A 25,251-nucleotide genomic window follows, 5' to 3' on the forward strand; every position below is an offset into this window, starting at 1 on the left:
CAAAATCCTTTTTGACCCACCTCCTAGAGAAATGGAAAAAAAAACAAAAATAAACAAATGCGACCTAATGAAACTTAATAGCTTTTGCACAGCAAAGGAAACCATAAACAAGATGAAAAGACAACCCTCAGAATGGGAGAAGATATTTGCAAATGAAGCAACTGACAAAGGATTAATCTCCAAAATTTACAAGCAGCTCATGCAGCTCAATATCAAAAAACAAACAACCCAATCCAAAAATGGGCAGAAGACCTAAATAGGCTTTTCTCCAAAGAGGCATACATATTGCCAACAAACACATGAAAGAAAGGTCAACATCATTAATCATTAGAGAAATGCAAATCAAAACTACAATGAGATATCACCTCACATCAGTCAGAATGGCCATCATCAAAAAATCTACAAACAATAAATGCTGGAGAGGGTGTGGAGAAAAGGGAACCCTCTTGAACTGTTGGTGGGAATGTAAATTGATACAGCGACTATGGAGAACAGTATGCAGTTTCCTTAAAAAACTACAAATAGAACTACCATACGACCCAGCAATCCCACTACTGGGCATATACCCTGAGAAAACCATAATTCAAAAAGAGTCATGTACCAAAATGTTCACTGCAGCTCTATTTACCATAGCCAGGACATGGAAGCAACCTAAGTGTCCATCGACACATGAATGGATAAAGAAAATGTGGCACACATATACAATGGAATATTACTCAGCCATAAAAAGAAACGAAATTGAGTTATTTGTAGTGAGGTGGATGGACCTAGAGTCTGTCATACAGAGTGAAGTAAGTCAGAAAGAGAAAAACAAATACCATATGCTAACACATATATATGGAATCTAAAAAAAAAAATGGTCATGAAGAACCTAGGGGCAAGACAGGAATAAAGACACAGACCTACTAGAGAATGGACTTGAGGATACGGCGAGGGGGAAGTGTAAGCTGGAATAAAGTGATAGAGTGGCATGGACATATATACCCTACCGAACGTAAAATAGCTAGCTAGTGGGAAGCAGCCTCATAGCACAGGGAGGTCAGCTTGGTGCTTTATGACCACCTAGGGGGTGGGATAGGGAGGGTGGGAGGGTGGGAGACGCAAGAGGGAAGAAATATGGGGACATATTATATGCATAACAGATTCACTTTGTTATAAAGCAGAAACTAACACACCATTGGAAAGCAATGTATACTCCAATTAAGTTGTTTAAAAAAAAAAAAAAAGTTCATGTAGCACCTAAACAAAAATTGGAGCTAGGAGTATATACCAGAAAGAAAAAAAACCCAGCAGATTAAAGATAAGTAAGTGGGAAAAACTGGATGTGTTCAAGTAATATCAAGTTGCCTGTTTAGACAGGAGCTTCAGTTAATATGAACTTTTAGAAGATAACCTCAAAAAGTTGCGTTAGAAACATACTGTGAAATTTCTCGTATTTCAGTGTCAATATGTGACTGATTTAGACACAGAGGGTAACTAGAAAGTTCTATGAGCTCTGATCTCATAGAATTTATTTGGTGACAAATAAGAAGCTAAAGGGGGTAAAACAAAGAAGGAGAGGAGACAGTTATTTTAAAGTGGCTGGGCTGGGATGAAGAATGAAGGTGGGGGAAAAATCAGTGGATAGTTATAGGAAACACTGTGATGATGAAATATCCTATGACTTAGCATTCATTGATTGGATGTTGAAGGAGGGAGGAGTCAAATACAACTCATAGGTTTGAATCAGAATGACCTGGAAAATGGTGCTGACATTAGAAATCAGGAGATCAGGAAGGACACATCTAGATGTAAAGATGACGAGTGACAATATTGACATATGACATATGACAATATTGAATTCAAAGTGTCAAAAGCCATTCAAACAGAAATCCCAGAAGGCAGGTGGAAGTACAAAGTCAGGGCTGCAGAAAGTCATTTGAGTTATTTCCACATAGAAAAGCTCATTGAAATCATAAGAGTTTTTGGCGTTGGAATTGCTTAGCAATAGGAGGGCCAATGAAAAGTCAAGTGGGAAATCTTATTTCTAGAACACAGGAAGAAAGATAACTAACAAAGGCATACAGAGGTCTTCAGATAGTTAAGAAGGGAACCAGGAAAAATACTATAGAACCAAAAAGAGGGAAAAGTTTCAAACAGGTAATTGTCAAATGCTTCAGGCAAATGGAATACAATAAGGATTTAGAATAAATTGTAGATTATACTACAGGAGACTATCAATGATCATTGACAGATTTTTATTAGAGAAACCTCCCCAAAATGTTAATTTTTACCAACAGTGATAGATTTTATTATCTATTCTCAGTTACTCATTTCCTCCTCACCTTCACCATTCTTTACTGTAGGATGGATGTACTTCCAACCTCACTGACTTTGGACTTGGCCTTGTGACTTGCTTTGGCCAACAGAATGGGAGCAGACTTTATGCCACCTATCAGAGATATAGATTATGCTCGCATGGATAGGCTCTTTCTCTCTTGTGTTCTGCCTTCTGCTGTGAGATTAGCATAAACCAGCTAGGGGCTGTTCTTTCAGCCTGGGTCCTGGAATAGGAAGATAGATGGAGCTAATAATCCCAGTTGAGCCCAGCCAAGACATCTCAGCCAACTTGCAGCCCTCTTGCAATACAAGTTAGAAATAAATATTTGTTCTTATAAGCCACTGAGCTATTGGGGTTGTGTTACGAACACAAAAGCTAACTAATACACCACATTTAGAAAATTCATAAGCTGTTAAAAATTTTAGAATCTTTGGAAGTGTTGCTGTGTGAAGTTCCTTGAGGCATATAAATTAAAAATAATTTACCTTATCCATTGTCATAAACCTGAATCAAAATTTGAAATAGGGGCTTCCCTGGTGGCGCAGTGGTTGCGAGTCCGCCTGCCGATGCAGGGGACACGGGTTCGTGCCCCGGTCTGGGAAGATCCCACATGCCGCGGAGCGGCTGGGCCCGTAAGCCATGGCCGCTGAGCCTGCGCGTCCGGAGCCTGTGCTCCGCAATGGGAGAGGCCACAACAGTGAGAGGCCCGTGTACCGCAAAAAGAAAAAAAAAAAAAAAAAAAAATTTGAAATAAACATCATGCCTACTAGCCCTTGGTCATTCATTTAAGTAATTTGTAGATATCTGTGAATCTTCGTAAAGTACCTCTAATAAAGCGTGCTTTCTTTTAAGTTGTCTCCATGGGCTCTTTAATAGCCATACAGCCATACTCTTCTAGTACTTGGATTTACCATGGGAAGCATTTTGCCTCCCTATTACTGTTGGCAAAAACTGCCTCATTCTGGTCTGTTCAGAACTCAACAATCTGCACTGCCAATTGTGCTATTACAATGTCTCTTAAGCTTTCCTCTGCCGTTCCTTTATTCCCGGTACCTCCTTTGTGATTTATGAGATGTTTTATGGCATTGTAATGTGGCTCTTGACATATAGTGTAACACACTCAATTACCCTGATTTAAATAAACAACTTACCATGTGAATATTTTCAGGCATTTTGAAATGTGCTATTTTTTCCCTTCATTTGGCCTGAAAAATCAATGGCATAAAAATTAAAGCACAGTGCCTTAGCTTATAATGTGCACCATTTTTCCTTTGCCACTCCTATTTGTGATATTAGTAGAAACTAAAATTGTGTGTTTTTGAAGAAAGATTGTATATCTTTCTTGAGGGTTTCTTTCACTTATCATCAAAATATTTTCAAAATCATATGGATGCATAATTAGCTATATAAGAATATCAATAGTCCAGTTTTTTAAATTATGTTCTATATCAAATAATAAAGATGCCAAAGATATGTAATAATGAGCAACTGTTCACTGTTTTCTTTTCAAATATTAGGGCAGTGCTGTCAGGTCAGAAGCATGCGGCTATCAAAATCTGTTACATTTGGAAAAGAATAAGATTGAAGACATGCCCCCAAATGTGCTATTATCTTGAATGCAGAATTCACCTCTATTACCATTGTTGACTCAACTAGGAGGCAGCAGATGGTACAATAGGACAGATGTAAAGTCCAGGAAGATACAAAGAGGCTGGTATAGAAACCTTAGTGAAAAGATGAGAGGGATTTTAAAAAAAGAAAACTCAACAGCTTCTAAGACAAGGCAAACTGAGGAGGGAAAGCTCTCAATGGGAAAATACATCAGGAGCTTCACTTTGAGAAGAATTTTTAATAAAAGGAAATTTGGATTCTTAGAAAACAGTACCTGTCCAAAGGCTCTTTTCCCTGCTTTTATTACTTAAATTTTTTAGTTCTTAAATAGTACCTGTCCAAAGGCTCTTTTCCCTGCTTTTATTACTTAAAGTTTTTAGTTCTCATTATTCATTAAATAATAGTACTACCTGCCTAATTATGTTCTCAAGAGTATATTTAATCACAGTTTCTACATTCAGTGATTTGGTCATTAAATCAATATACTATGACATCATGTTTCTACTGGACCACACTCAAAAAGCGTAATGTACTCAGCCCTTGGATATTTCCTTTTTCCCCTCAGACTGTTCCTTTCAGATTCATATGGGAAATATAGCATTTCAATTCCACTGTAATTTCTTCCTTCATTAATAAAGCACCTGTAAGTTCACCTTCAACTATAAGCCTACTCACTCTCTTTGAGCCTTCACAGAGACAGCCCTGAATCCCAGATGATTAGGTGGGAGTGGTGTTTTTGAGTATCTATCTCCAAGTTCAGTTCTTGGTTCCACTGTGGAAGCTGAGGAAAATTTGACCTTAGAAGTTCATTTTCTCAAGTATTTCTACATGTCACTAAAGCCCATGCTTTATTTCTCTTTAGTTTTTTTTTTCTTCCTCCAGGAAACATTATAGTTTAGATAATATGAGATCAAACATTAAAATGTTAATAGAAACTATCAAATGTAACAATGCAATGTATTTTCCAGGATGGTTTCTCTAATAAAATGTTGGAAACCACTAAGAATAATAACACCAAAAGTACTCACCTCATGAGATTCTCCAAGGACCTACATTTCAGGAAGTGGTAGGTAAAGAGGAGATCAAGCAGAGATGCCAACCCGTTTCATGAGGTTAGATAAAATTTTATTCATTAATTTCAACACACTATCCTTCGTGAAAATGTGTACAAAAAGACAAAATAGACCTTTCCAAATAAATGGCTTGATTCTGTGTTTTGTGGTCATTATAGATCTTATCATCAACCCTTTTCTCTCTCTCATTGATCTCGTATTTTCTGACACCTTGCCATCCCTGGGAGCCTCACATTCTCTTCCCTATGAACAGTTTCTGCCTCAGGACCTTCAGGTGCCTATCGTCTCATGCCTCTATCACATCTCCCCTTGTCCTCTCAACCCAGCACATCCTCTATTGCCCACAGTCCTCCATGTGGATGGTCATGCCCTTTGGGTCTCCTCAAAGCTGAAAAGGAAGAAACTAAGTGGTAATGTCGAACTGTTCTCTGTTCTTGCCATGTGGAGTACAGAAAAGACAATTTACCCCCACGTGATAATCATTTTTGTGCCACCACCAAGAGGTGAAACTACCTTGTCTTCTCTATCCCAGTGACTAGCAATTTGGTAGCCATGTGACAGTGCGAACTCAAAGCTCAACAACACTTGGCCAAAGAGCCCACACTCTGCTCCCCACCTATATGCCATGGCACGCACTGAGAAACGGATAACTTGTTACTAATCCCTTCACATAATGGAGAATTTTCTGTAATTCTCAGAGGCACTGCCAGTACTGACGGTTCTGGCATCACTGAAGAGTTCATTCTAGGGCAGTGGTTCTCGAACTTTGATTCACATCGAAGTCACCCAGGGACCTTAAAAACTCTTGAATACCCAGATTGAACCCATGCGAATCAAATCAGAATCTCTGGATGTTACAAACAACAAATGCTGCAGAGGGTGTGGAGAAAAGGGAACCCTCTTGCACTGCTGGTGGGAATGTGAATTGGTACAGCCACTGTGGAGAACAGTATGGAGCTTCCTTAAAAAACTAAAAATAGGGGCTTCCCTGGTGGCTCAGTGGTTGAGAATCTGCCTGCTAATGCAGGGGACACGGGTTCGAGCCCTGGTCTGGGAGGATCCCATATGCCGCGGAGCGGCTGGGCCCGTGAGCCACGACTACTGAGCCTGTGCGTCTGGAGCCTGTGCTCCGCAACAAGAGGCCGCGATAGTGAGAGGCCCGCGCACCGCGATGAAGAGTGGCCCCCGCTTGCCACAACTAGAGAAAGCCCTCACACAGAAATGAAGATGCAACACAGCAAAAATTAATTAATTAATTAATAAAAACTCCTACCCCCAACATCTTCTTTAAAAAAAAAAAAAAAAAAAAAAAAACTAAAAATAGAACTACCATATGACCCAGCAATCCCACTACTGGGCATATACCCTGAGAAAACCATAATTCAAAAAGAGTCATGTACCAAAATGTTCACTGCAGCTCTATTTACAACAGCCAGGACATGGAAGCAACCTAACTGTCCATCAAAAGATGAATGGATAAAGAAGACGTGGCACATATATACAATGGAATATTACTCAGCCATAAAAAGAAATGAAATTGAGCTATTTGTAATGAGGTGAATAGACCTAGAGTCTGTCATACGGAGTGAAGTAAGTCAGAAAGAGAAAATCAAATACCGTATGCTAACACACATATATGGAATCTAAAAAAAAAAAGGTCATGAAGAACCTAGGAGCAGGACAGGAATAAAGACACAGACCTACTAGAGAATAGACTTGAGGACATGGGGAAGGGGAAGGGTAAGCTAGGACAAAGTGAGAGAGTGGCATGGACATATATACACTACCAAATGTAAAATCGATAGCTAGTGAGAAGCAGCCACGTAGCACAGGGAGATCAGCTTGGTGCTTTGTGACCACCTAGAGGGGTGGGATAGGGAGGGTGGGAGGCAGGGAGACACAAGAGGGAGGAGATATGGGGATATATGTATATGTATAGCTGATTCACTTTGTTATAAAGCAGAAACTAACACACCATTATAAAGCAATTATACTCCAATAAAGATGTTAAAAAAAAAAAAAGATATACCAGGCATATGTTAAACAAAAGAAGGTTAAGGTAGCTGTAAAAAAAAAAAAAAATTACATTTCAATTCATCTTCTTTGAGATGAGTTTTTAAAAAGGCCATTATACTCTACACATGGAATAAACAGTGTCTAAAACATGAAGAAGAAAAAAAAAAAGAATCTCTGGATGTGAGACAGAGGCATCAGTATTTAAAAAACAAAAACTTGCCATGTGATTACACTGTATACCCAAGTTTGAGCAATAGTGTTCTAGGGTAGTGCTTCTCAAACTTGAACTACATAAGAATCCCCTGAGGAGGTTTTTTAAAATTCTGATTTCCTAGCCCTATGCTGACTGATTATATCATAATCTGTAGGGATGAGTTCCAAGAAATCAGTATCTTTTGAAACTCTCTGGGTGATTCTATGTGGCCCATTTAAGAAGCAGTGTTTTGTCAAGAGAATGAGAAGACTGGGAGAAAATATTTACCAAAGATATATAGGACAGTTATCCAAAATATACAAAGAACTCTGCCAACTGAAAATTATCACTTGCCATCTGTTTCTACAAGAATGAAGTCACTAGCCACTGCAGTCGCTAACCTTCAATACACCCTGAAAGGAGTTCAGGGCAGAGATGAGGAATGAGGCACTCTGTGCTCTGGGAAAAACTAGCAGAACAGGCTTTCAGACAGATATTTTCAGGGGAAGATTTTATGAGCCCAAATTCTTGCATCTCCTCATATCTAGAAAGGCACTAAAATCATTATCGGAGACATCTGCCCCTCATGGCTAGCAGCAGCCTCCTGCTAAAATGTGTGCTTGGCTGCAGGTATCCACCTTCACTAAAATCACATATATACTGACCACCCCCACTATCTCTTCGGAGCAGTCCCTCAGAGCTATCTGAGAGGCTGTCTCTCAGGCTATAGTCCTCATTTTGCCCCAAATAAAACTTAACTCACTACTCTCACGTTGTGCATTTTTTTCACTCAGCAACTCTTGTAACTCAACAATAAGAAACTAAACAACCCAATTAAAAATTGGGCAAAAGATCTGAACAGACACCTCACCAAAGGAGATGTACAGATGGCCAATAAGCATACCAAAAGACGCTCCACATCACGTGTCATTTAGGGAATTGCAAACGAAAACAACAATGAGATACCATTCTACACTATTAGAATGCTGAAAGTGTGAAACACTGACAACACCAAATGCTGGTGAGGATGTGAAATGACAGGAATTCTCATTCATTGCTGGTGGGAATACAAAATAGTACAACCACTTTGAAAGATAGTTTAACAGTTTCTTACAAAGTTAAACATAGTCTCACCATATGATCCAGCAATCACACTCTTTGATAATTACCCAAATGAGTTGAAAACTTATGTCCTCACAAAAACCTGCCATAAATATTTGTAGCAGCTTCATTCATAATTGTCAAAACTTGGAAGCAATCAAAGTGTCCTTCAGCAGGTGAATGGGTAAATCAACTGTGGTACATCTTGAGAATGGAATATTATTCAGCACTAAAAATAAATGAGCTACCAAGCCACGAAAAAATATGGAGGAAATTTACATACATATTACTAAGCAAAATAAGCCAATCTGACAGGCTACATACTGTATAATTCCAACTATATGACACTGGAAAAGGCAAAACTAAATAAATAGTAAAAAAGATCACTGGTTGCCGGGGATTCAGGGCGAGGGAGGGATGAATAGGTGGAGCACAGAGGATTTTTAGGGCAGTGAAACTATTCTGTATGAAATTACAATGGTGGATATATATCATGATACATTTGTCAAAACGCCTAGAATGTACGACACCAAGAGTGCACCCTAATGTAGACTATGGACTTGGGGTGATAATGACGTGTCAATGTAGGTTTAGCAATTGTAACAACTAACTTTCTGGTGGGGCACGTTGATAATGGTAAGCTGTCTGTGCCTGGGGGAAGGGGTAAATGGGAAATCTCTGTACTTTCTGCTCAATTTTGCTGTTCACCCGAAACCACTTTAAAAGATAAAGTCTCCTAAAAACAAAGAAAAAGAAGCAGTATTTTTGACCTTCACTATTCAGTGTGTGTACAGCCCTTGTAAGCATCACCTGGAGCTTGTTAGTGCGAATTCATGGGTCCCACCTCAGACCTACTGAGTCAGAATCTCTGCAATCTGTGTTTGAACAAGCATTCTGCCCTGCAGGTGATTCTAATGCTCACAAAATTTTGAGAGGTGCTATCCTAATACTTCACAAACTTTAATGTGCAAGAATGACTAAGTATCTCATTAAAATGAAGATTCTGATTCAGTAAATCTGGAATGAGGCCAGAGATTCGGCATTTTGGGCAAGTTCCAAGGTGATGTCCAGATGCTGCTGGTATAGAGACCACTGTCTGATTAGCAAGGCTAGAACAAAGCAATAGAATGAAGCCTTCTCTTCCTGCTTCATTCTCTCTCCTCCTGCCCGTTGCTCCCAAACACACGTACCCTATAATAAGGTCTCAAGTGTAATTTACCACAGGAAGAGGAAAGAAAGCTGTCCACCCTGGGTATAGGCAATAAGGGAGTATCTGTAAGGAATTTATAAACAATCAGAAACCTCACTAAAATGTGTTCCCTTTTTTAAAAATCACCTTGTGGACAATTCTAAACATTATCAGGGATGAAATATTCCTCCTATCCAGGAGTCTGTGTCTCATCTACACTACTCCACTTCTCATTGTTATCCTTCCCTTCTGTAATGGCCATAAAAATTTGGAGAAATAGAGTCACACAAAGTCAGAAAGCTTGATTAGGAGTCAAAAGCTCCTAATCCCAGTTAGATTTCTCCTTGGATCAGAGCAAATCCCTTACTTTTCCCTTCCCCATTTTCTCAATAACACTGCAAAGAAACATTAAGAAAATTGCTAATGTTGTGCATTTGCCTGGGGTAACTCAGGAAATCTCAGTTCTAACCAGAGTTCTGAAAGCAGCAATTATTTAAAATGTATTCAATATGGAGTTAGAGGAGGAGAGGGAGGAAGCTGGGAAGGCAGAAAACAGGGAGGAGAAAACTCCTATAAAGAGTGCAGCTGCGGGGCTTCCCTGGTGGCACAGTGGTTGAGAGTCTGCCTGCCAATGCAGGGGACGCAGGTTCGTGCCCCGGTCCAGGAAGATCCCACATGCCGTGGAGCGGCTTGGCCCGTGAGCCATGGCTGCTGAGCCTGCGCGTCCGGAGCCTGTGCTCCGCAACGGGAGAGGCCACAACAGTGAGAGGCCCGTGTACCGCAAAAAAAAAAAAAAAAAAGACTGCAGCTAAAGCACAGATACACCACACTTCAAGGATCAAGTAAACAATCCCCTTTCCAAGAAAAGATGGCCCAGCATTTCTCAAAGTGTGGCGCCTCATACTTGTGTCACACAAAGATTCCTGGGCCCTGCCTAGACTTGCTGAATCATCAATGTACATGAGGTAGAGAAATCTGCATTTATTAACAAGCATCCCAGAAGATTCACATGCCCAAAATATGTTTGCAAAACACTGATTTAGAGGAAACCTGAGTTCCAGGAAGTCTCATGATGCCAAGTCATAGGCTCTTCTCAACGAACTGGAAAATCACAGCTTGAGTCCCTGATGGCTGATTGAGAAGGAAGCTCCAGCTGCCCTGTGTAGGACTCAACACACCAGTGTCCTTCCCAGGACTGAAGGAGAAGGCCTCGGGTCATTCAAGGAGAACTTTTACTGAATTGCACCCAGGTGAGACCCAGTCAGCCTGCATGAGAAACAGTCCTAGGAATTTGTTACTCTGTCTCCTGCTGTGAAGTCCCTGAAGAAGCTGCTGATTTAGAAAATGTGCCCTCTTCATAGGACTCTGGAGAGACATTTCTTCCTTGTGTTGTAAATAGTGGTCCATCTTCTGAACAATTAGGTGGTGAATTGCTTAGCTAATCAGATTTCCTTCTATACAGTGACCAGTAGAAATACTTAGAGTCTAATCTGAGGTTATGCCCTACCAAATGCTTAGGATTTAATAGTGTGCATTCCTGAGTTAGTTTCAGTTCTGGCTACCCTTTTTATGATCCTGCTCTTTTTTCCCCCTTGCCCTTTTCACCTACTTCCAATATGTTATCTTTCTATCTTTTATGTATCCTTGTAAACCACTTTAAAATACTTTCTAGAACAAATCATGTTCTAGGTGAAGAGATGGGTAGATAAATCCTTATCGACCTCATTTTCCTTGGTTATAAAATGAGGGATTCAGACTTGGTGATCACTAACGTATCTTCCAAGTCTAAAGCCTAAAATTCTATTATAAGCTTTGATACAACAATGAACTCTCCTTTTAAATATAACATATTTCTGATGTGTTATTGCAACGTTTTTCTAGCCAAGAGCTTAGTCATAAAAGAGAAGAAATATCAATTTCAAAAAGCATTTTACATCTACAAAATGTAATTGCTTTTCACTCCATCTGATTTTAGGATAGTGTTTTAGGGTTTTATGAAACCAACAGAAAAAAATAAAACTTACAGTGTCAGTAAAAACAAAACAAAACAAAACAAAAAACTTCATCTAAAATTTTAATCAAGTTTGTTTATTCCTCAATCTCCCACCCATTTTTTTTTTAATCTTGTTTTTCCATCTTTTCCTTCTACCAGTAGATGGAAACACAAAATTTTGATTTGGAAGCAATTAATTACAAAGTTTTAATTTTCAAACCGTAACATCATCAAACATTGTGAATGTATTCACACTGAATTGTACACTTACAGTGGTTGAAATGGTACATATTCTGTTGCATATATTTGACCACAGTCCTTTAAAGAGCAAAAGTTAATGGTATCAATCATGAGATTGCTACCTCTAATCCTGACCCTGTGCATTAACACTTTTGTACTATTCTTTTCTTTTTTACATGTATGAATATTGTGTATATTCAGAAAACTGTAAAATGGCAGAGTTGATTTATAACTTCCATCTCATTGCAATAATGCTGCTATTTAAAGAAACATAAACAGCAGTTCACAGAATGCAGCTGCCACTGAATTATCAGAGAGAGATTGTTTTCTCTAAAGAATATATACTTTATTTTTTATCATTAACTGATTTGGATAATGGTTTAGAGTGTTTCCTTGGGTATACTTTCATCCCAAAATACTTTTGTGATACTTGCAATAGAGCATCATCCCTGACTAAACAACATACTAGGTCTATTTTCAGCCCCTCTGTCCAAATGTAACAACTAATCACATTCTTTAAGCAAAGGTCTCCTTTGTTTTACCTAAAAAAAAAAAAATTAAGTCACATATATGTAGAGATAAAGATGTAGCGAGAGATAGACATAGATCTAGACATAAATCTAGAGGAAACTGTTATTGCCAGATTGAAAATCTGCATTTCGTATGGACGAGAAACACTGGTAAGAAAACTCAAAAAGAGGAGAGAAAGTAGAAGAGAGTTTAACCCAACCTTTATCAAAACCTTTTGTGTTTTGCAAGGTGTTTGAAATGGAAGGTCTCATTGAATTCTGATCCTCCAGCCTCGAAAAAACCTTGCATTTAAGACAAAGACCGGCACATCTGTGTCCCACCCTCTCCCTACCTACTTTAATATCATCACCCTAGTTCTAACCCCTGTCTCCATGATGTTACTTCAAAATATGACATCTGGATCTTCCCTATAACATAGGTAGAGAGAAACCAGCACAACACAGCCTCATCACCTGTTTCCTGCTACATCCAAAATGGTGAATGCACCCTCTAGGTCCATGCACCATGCCTGTCTGTGAGACAAACTTGTTTCTTCATGTGTGTGTGTTGACAGAAAGTATACCCGAACCCAGACAACAACTTCACCTAATGGCAGCACTTTGCTGCACCCAAAACAAACCCTAGACTAATGGAATATTTTGGAAAACCACAGAACTAGGAGTAGCAGTCACTGGTCTCCCAGTCCACATCATAATAAACTCAAGGATAAGGTGGCACTTTGCAGACTTGACCTTGGTCCAGCCCAAATGGGGTGTGTGTAAGTGCATGAAGTGGACAGATGTTCTTTCCAGGGGGTCAGCCACACAAGAAACCCTCTACACACATTACCAACACTTCCCTTGGCCTTCTGCCTCTCGTGGTTGGATTCTCATTCACCATTGACAAAAGTCGCCACCCCTCATTTTATCCCTGGGTTCTCTCACTAGTCCAGATTCAAGAAGTAAAGAATGTGGTCACTTTTTCATAATCTCAATCTACAATTTGAATAAATATAACTGGCTGTCAAAATTTACTTTACCAAGTTTCATTGTCAGAGCCTGCATTTCCTACAACTCATGGTTATTAACAAGACTTTAAATTAAAACAAACACCCTAAACAGGAAAAAGAAAGGGCAATAATAAACAGATTTTAAATATGTAGAATAGAATCTGTAAGATCAGTCACTTTTAAGGTGCTTTTGAAGTCTGTTATTAAAATAACCTTTAATCAATACAGTTTAATTCACTAGCATGGTGGCAATGAAAAGTTGTTATCAATAGGAAAAATGAAACAAGTCATTGTTACAAATATTTTTTGTTCCCCCTTTAAAGATTTGTGAAATACAAGGTTAAACATAGTAATTTGACGCCTTTCAAACTGTCACCTAAATATCATGTTCCTTTGAAAATTACAATCTCTCTTGATGAGTCATAAATTCATTACTGTTAAACTGATGTCTCTGATTCCATGTTAAAGAGCACCATAGAGTTGTTTTACATTTTATTATGTCCCATTAATTGCTTTTGCTATGTTCTTTTAGATCTTTACTTACTGTATAGTAATTTTATAGTTAGAAAACTGAGGCAATTTTTTTTCTAACACCTTTATTGGAGTACAATTGCTTTACAATGGTCTATTAGTTTCTGCTTCATAACAAAGTGAATCAGCTATACATATACATATATCCCCATATCTCCTCCCTTTTGCATCTCCATCCCACCCTCCCTATCCCACCCACCCCTCTAGGTGGTCACAAATCACCAAGCTGATCTCTCTGTGCTATGTGGCTGCTTCCCACTAGCTATCTATTTTACATTTGGTAGTGTATATATGTCCTTGCCACTCTCTCACTTCGTCCCAGCTTAACTTTCCCCCTTCCAGTGTCCTCGAGTCCACTATGTCTGCGTCTTTATTCCTGTCCTGTCCCTAGGTTCTTCAGAAGCTTTTTTTTTTTTTTTAGATTCCATATATGTGTTAGCATACGGTATTTGTTTTTCTCTTTCTGACTTACTTCACTCTGTATGAGTCTCTAGGTCCATCCACCTCACTACAAATAACTCAATTTCGTTTCTTTTTATGGCTGAGTAATATTCCATTGTATATGTGTGCCACATTTTCTTTATCCATTCATGTGTCGATGGACACTTAGGTTGCTTCCATGTCCTGGCTATGGTAAATAGAGCTGCAGTGAACATTTTGGTACATGACTCTTTTTGAATTATGGTTTTCTCAGGGTATATGCCCAGTAGTGGGATTGCTGGGTCGTATGGTAGTTCTATTTGTAGTTTTTTAAGGAAACTGCATACTGTTCTCCATAGTCGCTGTATCAATTTACATTCCCACCAACAGTTCAAGAGGGTTCCCTTTTCTCCACACCCTCTCCAGCATTTATTGTTTGTAGATTTTTTGATGATGGTCATTCTGACTGGTGTGAGGTGATACCTCATTGTAGTTTTGATTTGCATTTCTCTAATGATTAGTGATGTTGAGCATTCTTTCATGTGTTTGTTGGCAGTCTGTATATCTTCTTTGGAAAAATGTCTATGCCGGTCTTCTGCCCACTTTTGGATTGGGTTGTTTGTTTTTTTGAAATTGAGCTGCATGAGCTGCTTATAAATTTTGGAGATTAATCCTTTGTTGGTTGCTTCATTTGCAAATATTTTCTCCCATACTGATGTTTGTCTTTTCGTCTGTTTTATGTTTTCCTTTGCTGTGCAGAAGCTTTGAAGTTCCATTAGGTCCCGTTTGTTTATTTTTGTTTTTATTTCCATTTCTCTAGGAGGTGGGTCAAAAAGGATCTTGCTGTGATTTATGTCAGAGTGTTCTGCCTATGTTTTCCTCTAAGAGTTTTATAGTGTCTGGCTTACATTTAGGTCTGTAATCCATTTTGAGTTTATTTTTGTGTATGGTGTTAGGAAATGTTCTAATTTCGTTCTTTTACATGTAGCTGTTCTAGTCTCTGAAAATTCTTAAAATAATTCCTACACATGGCTAATCTATATCCTTTCTGAAACGTTAATCCTGTTTCCTCTCTACTGGTAAAATTCTCTGAAAATGTATTTATCTTCTTCAATACACCAAAAATGATTGTGATATAAGTGAGGAAGGTAACATTTTTTTCTTAGTTTCTAAGTCATCTAAGATATGTTGTGTTAATTATATCATCTCTAATCCCTACATGATCCTGTGAGTATACAGATATGCATATTTGTATACAATGCTTACATCCTGATTTTTCTCATGGACTCTTCACTTTGAAAATCCTTTACTGAGGGCCTGAATATAGTTGTTGGGTAAACTGGAAAAGAGCTACTAACATTGTACTCGGTTTTTGGCCTTCAAATAACTCAAACAAGAGTTGGGAAGATTTGGAACCAAGATGGCAGAGTAAAAAAGCAATTATACTCCAATAAAGATGTTAAAATTTATATATATATTTATCTGTTATAATTGTGGTAAAATACATATAAAATTTACCATTTTGACCACTTTAAGTGTACAGTTCAGTTGCATTAGGTATATTCACATTGTTGTGCAACCATCACCACCATCCATATTTTCAAAACACTTTTCAACTTTGCAAACTGAAATTCTGTATCCATTAAAAAACAACTCCCCATGTAACTGAGCAGGACCCTATGGGGCCTTCCTGGGGCAAACCTGTCCCCCATATCCTCTGCTTTAGCTCCCCTCTGAAGTACCTAGATAATGTCATTGAGGTTTTGATATGAATTGCATTGAATCTGTAGATTGTACCTTCCAATCCATGAACATGATCTGTCTTTCCATTTACTTGTGTCTTTTTACATTTCTGTCATCAATGTTTTATAGATCTCATTCTACAAGTCTTTCACCTCCTTGGCTCAGTTTATTTCTAAGTACTTTATTCCTTTTGATGCTATTGTAAGTGGGATTTTTCTTTATTTCCTTCTCAGATTGTTCATTATTAGTATATAGAAACACAACTGATTTTTGTGTGTTGATTTTGCATCCATAACTTTACTGAATTCCTATAGTAGTTCCAATGCTTTTTTGTGGAGTCTTTAGGATTTTCGACATATAAAGTCTAAAGTTCATATGGAACCACAGAGGACCCCAAATGTCCAAAATAATCATTAGAAAGAAAAACAAAGCTATGGGCATCACACTTCCTGATTTTAACACATTTTAAAAGCTACAGTAATTAGAACAGTATGGTACTGGCATAAAGATAGACATATAGACCATTGGTACAAATTAGAGAGTCCGGAAATAAACCCATACATATACAGTCAACTGATCTTCAACAAGGGTGCCAGGAATATATGATGGGGAAAGGACAGTCCCTTAAACAAATAGTGTGAGGAAACTGGATATCTACAGGCAAAAGAATGAAATTGGACCCTTATCTTACACCATATAAAAAAAAAATCAACTCAAAATGGATTAAAGACTTAAACATAGACCTGAAACTGTAAAACACCTAGAATAAAGCATAGAGGAAAAGCTTCAGGACATTGGTCTTGGCAAAGATTTCTTGGATATGACACAAAAAAACACAAACAAAAGCAAAAATAGACAAATGGGGTTATATCAAACTATAAAGCTTCTATACAGCAAAGGAAACAATCAACATAATAAAAAGGCAACCTACAGAATGGGAGAAAATATTTGCTAACCATATATCTGATAAGGGGTTAATATCCAAAATATAAAAGGAACTCCTATAACTCAATTGCAAAAAGAAAAAGAAAGTCCAAATAACCAGATGAAAAAATGAGCAAAGGACTTGAATAGACATTCTCCAAAGAAAACATACAGATGGCTAACAAGTATATGAAAAAATGCTCAACATCACTAATCATAAGAGAAATGCAAATCAAAACCATAATGAGACATCATCTCACACCTATTAAAATGGCTTTTATTTTTTTTTAAATAGCAAGTGTTGGCAAGGATGTGAAGAAATTTGAACACTTGTACACTATTGGTAGGCATGTAAAAAGGCTCAGCCACTATGAAACACAGTTTGGAGATTCCTCAAAAATTAAAAATAGAACTACCATATGATCCATCAATACTACTTCAAAAGACTTGAAATCAGGATCCTGAAAAAATATTTGTACTCCCATGTTCAGTGCAACATCATTCACAACAGCCAAGGTGTAGAAATAACCTAAATGTCCATTGATGGATGAATGGATAAAAAAAGAAATGTGGTATATACACACAAGAAAATATTACTCAGCCTTAAAAAAGAAGGAAACTCTGTCATATGCAACAACATGGATGAACCTTGAAGACATTATGCTAAGTGAAATAAGCCAGTCTCAGAAGGACATATACTGCATGATTCCACTTATATGAGGTATCTAAAATAGTCAAAATCACAGAAGCAGAGAGTAGAATTGTGGTTGCCAGGGGTTGGGTGAGGGCAAAATTGGGAGTTGCTGTTCAGCAAGCATAAAGTTTCAGTTATACAAGATGAATAAGTTCTAGAGATCTGCTGTACAACATTGTACCTACAGTTAACAATACTGTATTGTACACTTAAATTTTTTTTTCAAAGGATAGATTTCATGTTAAGTGTTCTTACCACAATTAATTTAAAAAAGAACTGTAATAAAATCCATTCACAGTAAACCTATATATTATAAGGAGATATGTGTGTCTATATATATGCATATATGTGTGTACACAGTATATACATATATATCTTTCCATATATGTGTATATACATGTTATGTATAGACCTAGACTTCTGAATGTCTTTTCTTTCATAATGTCGTTTAGAAATGATTGTTGATTAGCATTTTCTGCAAAACCACAACTTTAAAGCACTGACTTTAGACATATGATTGGTAGCCCTTTACAAACATTTCTGAGACATTATAAAGGAAACAGACATTCAGAACTCTAGCTCTGCACGTAACATTGTTTAAATGAAGCCCAAAGCAGAAGTGCTGTGATTAAATATGAGGTTAATTCATTTGTTAGTACCTTGTCAGCCTTTTCCTCACTATTTTAACACATTTTCTATTCGTTTTCATAGTTAACTTTTAAATTTTGATCTCTGTCCTTTTTCTATATTTTCTTTTTAGATGCCATTTCTGCTAAAATTCTTAAATGATTTATGAGTCACAGAGACCTAATTCTATTAACTCAGCTATACCAAGGAGCAGAAACACACTGCTTCCATACCAATTAGTTTGCCCAAGTTGAGGCCCTGAGCGCTTCTCAGCTGATATTCTTTTCCCAGGCAGAGGAACACAGAGATGTACTTCTGTAAAAGAAATGTGATGAAGAGATGGGACCTGGACAGAAAGCAGGAGGCTGGAGAAAGGAAGCATTCTGTTGGGAAATGTTTTGATAATTAGGATTGAGTATTATTAATGTTCCACAGAAGCACTTCTTGTATCTAAATGAGATCTCCAGGGTAAGTACAATGAAATCCACCAATCTCTATCTCTAGCCTCTCAAATGTGCAATTGCTTGACATTTTTTCCATGACATCCAGAACTGGAAAATGACCTTGGTTTATTAGCTTGAGGAACTTCAGTTGTTGAAGTCTGAAAACTATAAAATCTACATCACTTTGGAGAGTTGGAACATAGGCCATGCCTATCACCCTATAAAATTTTATTTCATTTTTAGTAGTCAGTGTGAACCACTTATTCTAAGTTAGAAACCTTTGACTGATTTTATAAAAGCATCTGTACTAAGATTTGGCACCTAAGCACGTCCATTTTTCCCACCCCAATACTCTAGCATCTTCAAGATGCTGGTGCTTGAACAATACCATCTAGGTAGCTCTCTAGTTTCCCCACTTATCAGTCAGGATTCAACCAATGAAACAGACCAGCAGGAGATATGTATTGACATGTATTGCAAGGAACTGGCTCACACAATTATGAGTGCTGTCTAGGCAAGTCTGAAACCCATAGGGCAGGCTGTCAAGAAAGGCAGGCCAGGGGCTTCCCTGGTGGTGCAGTGGTTGAGAATCTGCCTGCCAGTGCAGGGGACACGGGTTCGAGCCCTGGTCTGGGAAGATCCCACATGCCGCGGAGCAACTGGGCCCGTGAGCCACAATTACTGAACCTGCACGCTTGGAGCCTGTGCTCCACAACAAGAGAGGCCGCGATAGTGAGAGGCCTGTGCACCGCAATGAAGAGAGGCCCCCGCTTGCCACAACTAGAGAAAGCCCTCGCACAGAAACGAAGACCCAACACAGCCATAAATAAATTAATTAATTAATTAAAAAAAAAAAGAAAGGCAGGCCAAAACCCTCAGGAAAGATAAATTGTTGTCCACAAGCAGAAGTTCTCCGTATTCAGAGAAGCCTCAGCTCTGTTCTTAGGTCTTTCAACTGATTGAATCAGGCCCATACAAATTATTTAGAATAATTTCCCTTATTTAAAGTCAAGTGATTATAGACTTTCATCACATCTATAAAATACCTTCACAGTAATACCTAGATTAGTGTTTGAATAACTGGTAAAGACTATCACATCCCTCCTTCTCAACTCTTTGTCACACACTCTTAGGCAGTAATGTAGAGGGGTCACCCTTAGCCCTAGAGTCCAATGCCTACTAACAAATGTTGACAAAAAGGATGTTTAGAAAGTGTCCAGTATAACACTATCCCAACTGAAACCTATGACAAGAGAAAGAAAACTCTCCAGGTGCTTTGTAATACTTTTCTTAGCTATTACCACAGGAGGAAATAGGAGAGGGAAGCAAAGGTGTGGCCTAGCTTTAGTCCAGCAAACTGGTTCGACTTTCCCCAAGGCAAAGATCATCCAGAGTCAGGCTGAAATAGTGCCTGTCCTCTTTCCTCCTTTTTTTATTGTCATTTATCACAGCAAAAACACACTCATTTTCTCTTGTACCAGCTGTCCCTGGGGATTTTACTCTGCTTTCTCCATAGCATCCCCGCATTTTTAGCCAAAATTGTTGTATTCTGGGACAAGGAACCCAAAACAAAGACGATTTTACTATCAGTGAAAATTTGCCATGACAATGGCTTAGTGTTTGAGTTAGCTTTCCAGGATTGGGGAGAGGAGAGGAGAGGCTTTAAAAAAAATTAATATCAGAGGTTGACATTGTGAAGTTTATCTTCAAAGACATGGGCTTGGGTCTAATTTGTTTCATTTATTAATTGTATGACCTTTGACAAGTCTCAGCCTTCTTGTGTTTCAGATTTCTTGCCTATAATCAAAGGGAGAAACTGAAGAATCACCAAATTCTTTTAAAGTTCTACTGTTTTTTTGATCCTATAGACATAGGGCAGCATAACATGGAGAAGAGCCGGACAGAAAAAAAGGATAGAAGAGTAACTTAAAGAATAAAGGAGTGGGCATATACCCTGAGAAAACCATAATTCAAAAAGAGTACCAAAATGTTCATTGCAGCTCTATTTACAATAGCCCAGAGATGGAAACAACCTAAGTGTCCATCATCCGATGAATGGATAAAGAAGATGTGGCACATATATACAATGGAATATTACTCAGCCATAAAAAGAAACGAAATTGACCTATTTGTAATGAAGTGGATAGACCTAGAGTCTGTCATACAGAGTGAAGTAAGTCAGAAAGAGAAAGACAAATACCGTATGCTAACACATATATATGGAATTTAAGAAAAAAACAAATGTCATGAAGAACCTAGGGGTAAAACAGGAATAAAGACACAGACCTACTTGAGAATGGACTTGAGGATATGGGGAAGGGGAAGGGTAAGCTGTGACAAAGCGAGAGAGAGGCATGGACATATATACACTACCAAACGTAAGGTAGATAGCTAGTGGGAAGCAGCCGCATAGCACAGGGAGATCAGCTTGGTGCTTTGTGACCACCTAGAGGGGTGGGATAGGGAGGGTGGGAGGGAGGGAGATGCAAGAGGGAAGGGATATGGGAACAGATGTATATGTATAACTGATTCACTTTGTTATAAAGCAGAAACTAATACACCATTGTGAAGCAATTATACTCCAATAAAGTTGTAAAAAAAAAAAGAATAAAGGAGAATGAAGTAGTCAGTCTGGAAGGAATGAAGGAAGAAGAAGGAAAAGAATAAGGAATATAAGAAGAAAAAGATGGTGTACAGAGGTAGAGTATAGGAACATACTGGTACATATACGAGGAAGTGGTAGGAACTGTGGCGAACTGGAGAGTTTATGACCTTCTACAGATGGTCACTACTACTCATCTCTATCCAACTGCTGTCGCAGGAAATGCAGGTCTAGTGTTGCCAGGTTTTAGAATTTTTCAAGAAAAGTTAGAAATCTGGATTCTTATGTAACTTCTCCTAATTTTTAAACATGGGTAAACTAATTCAAATTTTAAAGACCAATATGCAGAACAAACACAATATTCCTTCAGGCAGAGCATCACTTTAGGCCAAGACTAGGGTAAGGCAGGAAAGGTACTCACCTCATGCACAATATTTAAGGAAGCACCAAAACTTCAGTAATCAAGATAAGAAATATTTTAATGCAATATTTTAAGCTACAATGCATTGCAAAAAAATACATTATGAACAAAACATCAGAAGTTTCAATAAAGATAAGATCCGACCCTGCACTTGCACACTTCACATCTCTTGCCTCACCTTAATCCCGACTCTGCATCCTTTACAGCCTCTCTGGTAAAAGGCTTACCAGCAGGGAGCATGGTAGTGCCATAAAATGCAAACAGGAAATAGGAAGAAAACAGGCTTGGGAGTGAAGATAATGAATGCAACAGCAGGCATTTGATCTGAGATAGTGTGTGGGCGTCTCGGTGAAAGAGGCTCTAAGCGTTTGAGAATGAGAAAGTGATATCAGTAAGTAGAAGGAAAATTAATACTTATTCAATGTCTATTACGTGCCAGATGGTCTACATCTATAATCTCATCCACCGACAATTCTCAGCATGACTCTTTAATTTTGAAGTTTCATCTCCATTTTAAAAAAAATTTTAATAGATATTAAAGTTACTGACCCAAGATCATACATATAGCCAATGGTGAAACTGACACGGTCGGATTCCAGTAAACTGTGACTCCAAATTCTATTCTTTCCAGTAAACTGTGCAGCCTGGAGCAAGTCACATACATTTGCATGTCACCCATAAGCCTTGAGATTGGATGAGATTCCCAGAGAGCTTAAGTGACCCTTGTCCATAAAGCCTGTGCCCTTATCCTGATGACTCCCTCAGGGATGGGGATCTTTCTTTCTCTTGCCACTCTCAGGACTGGAGTCTTTCTTTGGATTAGAGCCCTTGCACCCACTAACAAACTTCCCCTGTAGCCACCTGGTCTTCAAGTATTACAGCCTCTGAATTCTGTACTCTTCTCACTTGTAAAGATACCTGGCTTCCTTCCCTATTTACTCTCATCATTGCAGCCTTGATAAAACAACAACCAGTTTCCACACTCTTTGGAGCCTGGACCCTGACCAGCAATTTCCCTTAGGACATGCATGTGTGTTCACAGCAGCCACCCTACTGCATTGACAGAGTTTATATCCAGGTCACAACATTTCCCAAGTGCCATGTTTCGATAAACTGTTAATCGGGGCAAATCTAGCCATGTCTTAAAATATGACATCTCCAAACTTCTTGTTCAGTCTTAAGTACTGCTTACGCAGATGATTGACTAAAGAAACGGATTATTTGTTTCTCAAATAAACTTTTTGTCTTTCTCCTCCATACATTTCTTATAGTCATGTCCTTCCCTTAGACCACCATCCCTGCTTCACTCCACCAATATGAATCCTACTTATATTTCTAAGATTAGCTTACATTTCACCCCCTCCATGAACTGTTCTTTCACCAGCCCAGCCTGAACCAATCACTCTATCTATGAACTATGATAGTGTTGATTCACTGAACATTCATTTGCCATCTACAATCAGTAGCACAGTCTTAATCTCCATAACCACATGGTAAATTCCTTAAGGATAGGGGCCAATGTCCTGTGCTTTATTAATATTCCCAAAACTTCAAGCACAAAGTAGGGGCTCCAATAAATATTCCTGGTTGGTGTATTTCTACAGCACAGAAACCTCAAGTTATAGGCTTGAATCTGACTGTCCTTAATTTCTCTCACTAGCTTTTTACTTTGAAAATAGGGATAACATTCCATGAAATTTCAAGGGTATTTCTTTAACATCTTTATTGGAGTATAATTGCTTTACAATGGTGTGTTAGTTTCTGCTTTATAACAAAGTGAATCAGCTATACATATACATATATCCCCATATCGCCTCCCTCTTGCGTCTCCCTCCCACCCTCCCTAACCCACCCCTCTAGGTTAAAGAAGGATGTCATGAGGATTTTTTTTAAATATCTACTGATATATTTTCCCTTTTGGCTTCTTTCCTTGCAATCCTTAACCATTTTCTGTCCCCAGTTAAAAGAGGGCAAATCCACTGAAGAAAGTAGAAGGATTTAACTAAAGGAAGTCCCAACAAGACAAGAGGACAAAGAATAAAGCCCTGTGGTCAAAGGAAAAGGAATCAAGTAGAGACAAAAAGGAATAAGAGGTTATTCATGAGTGTATTTCTGTCTCCTGCTCTGTTCCCAAGGTACCTTCAGCACTGGGGCCAAACCTAAGGAAAAATGGTAGGAAGAGCCCAGAGAGGACAGAGAAACCAAAAACAGAGGGGTTTGTGTCATCATTCTCATTTGAGACTCTATAAGGAGATATACCTTGAAGAAGGCATTGAATTAGCATATGGCAAATAGAGTCAGGACGCTGTGTTTTGGCCTATGTCAGGTATGTAGAGGACGCAGAACTCCCAGCAGGTCCCAGAAAGAATGTGAAAAGTAGCTGAGTATTCTAGCTGGTCAGCTCACTAGTAAGATTATTGCAGAAAGAAGATGAGGAATTCTGTAGTAGAATGTTCATAAGAGAGACTATCTAAGAAAATGAGCAAATTGGAGTCTCAGCCAAAATTAGGGAAACCACTGCCAACAAGAGCTGAAGATAAGACATAGTCATCAGGGGGATGATAGAGTCACCCAAGAGAAAGGCCATCACTGCATTTTGACCATACGAAAAAAACAAACCAAGAATCATACCTGTCATGGACCATCATCACAACGGATGAAAGATAGAAATGACATCAGATTTTGTTACCCAGAAACCATCAAGATAAACACCTTAATGTAAGAAAAACAAATGTGTATGGGCTGTCATTCAACACCCTGTGAGAATGGGACCTTCTCTATTTCCCAAGATGAGAACCGTCTGGGGAAGGCTGAGAAAGGAGGGAGAAAAGACTTGAACTATTTGTCAATCTCCTTACTGAAAAACTAGTTTAAACGGAAGGAAGATGGGATTACTTTTAATAGACAAATTAAGTTTTTCTTTCCCTTTGTAAGCATAAGGGCTTGAGGACAAATGAGATCAGTTATAAAATACAGGAAGATAGGTGGTTTTCTTCACACATGTGAGTTATGGTGTGCCAATTTTTTTTTTTTGATGTGCCAATTGTTTTTTTGGTGTGCCAATTTTGATGCATATCTCCCTGCACAATAAATTTACAATGAATATTTTGTACATAACTTAAGGAAGCAACTTATGCTACAAAACTAAGGACACTGCACCACTAGATATGCTTTAATCACTTGTTTTCCTGACTGCTTTAAAGTAGGTTAAGAACAAAATCTTCCCCAAGTAAGAAAAGGAGAGAAATCATTATGACATGAGACTTTAGTAAAATTCTGCCCTATTAGACTTCGCTAAGAAGAAGTAAGTGCTAGACAAGGGGATTTCAGGGATGAGTTATTATATTTGCAATTTAGTGTAATAAAAATTACCAAGGCAGTACCATGAATTTAAATGAGCTGTGTGATTTTTTCTTAAGTTTTAATATGAAATAATTGTTCATTTCACCCAAAAAATAGTTAACGTTGCTGATTCTTTTGCATAAATCAATATGCTCTGAACAGTAAAGCTAATAGCCCAGTAAAGTCTATAAAATGTATCTGTGTAGCTGTCTGTTTCCAGGGCTTTATTCCAGGATCTAAATAGCAGTT

This window comes from Mesoplodon mirus, assembly GCF_964341445.2.
Source record: "Mesoplodon mirus genome assembly, chromosome: 14".
NCBI lineage: Eukaryota > Metazoa > Chordata > Mammalia > Artiodactyla > Ziphiidae > Mesoplodon > Mesoplodon mirus.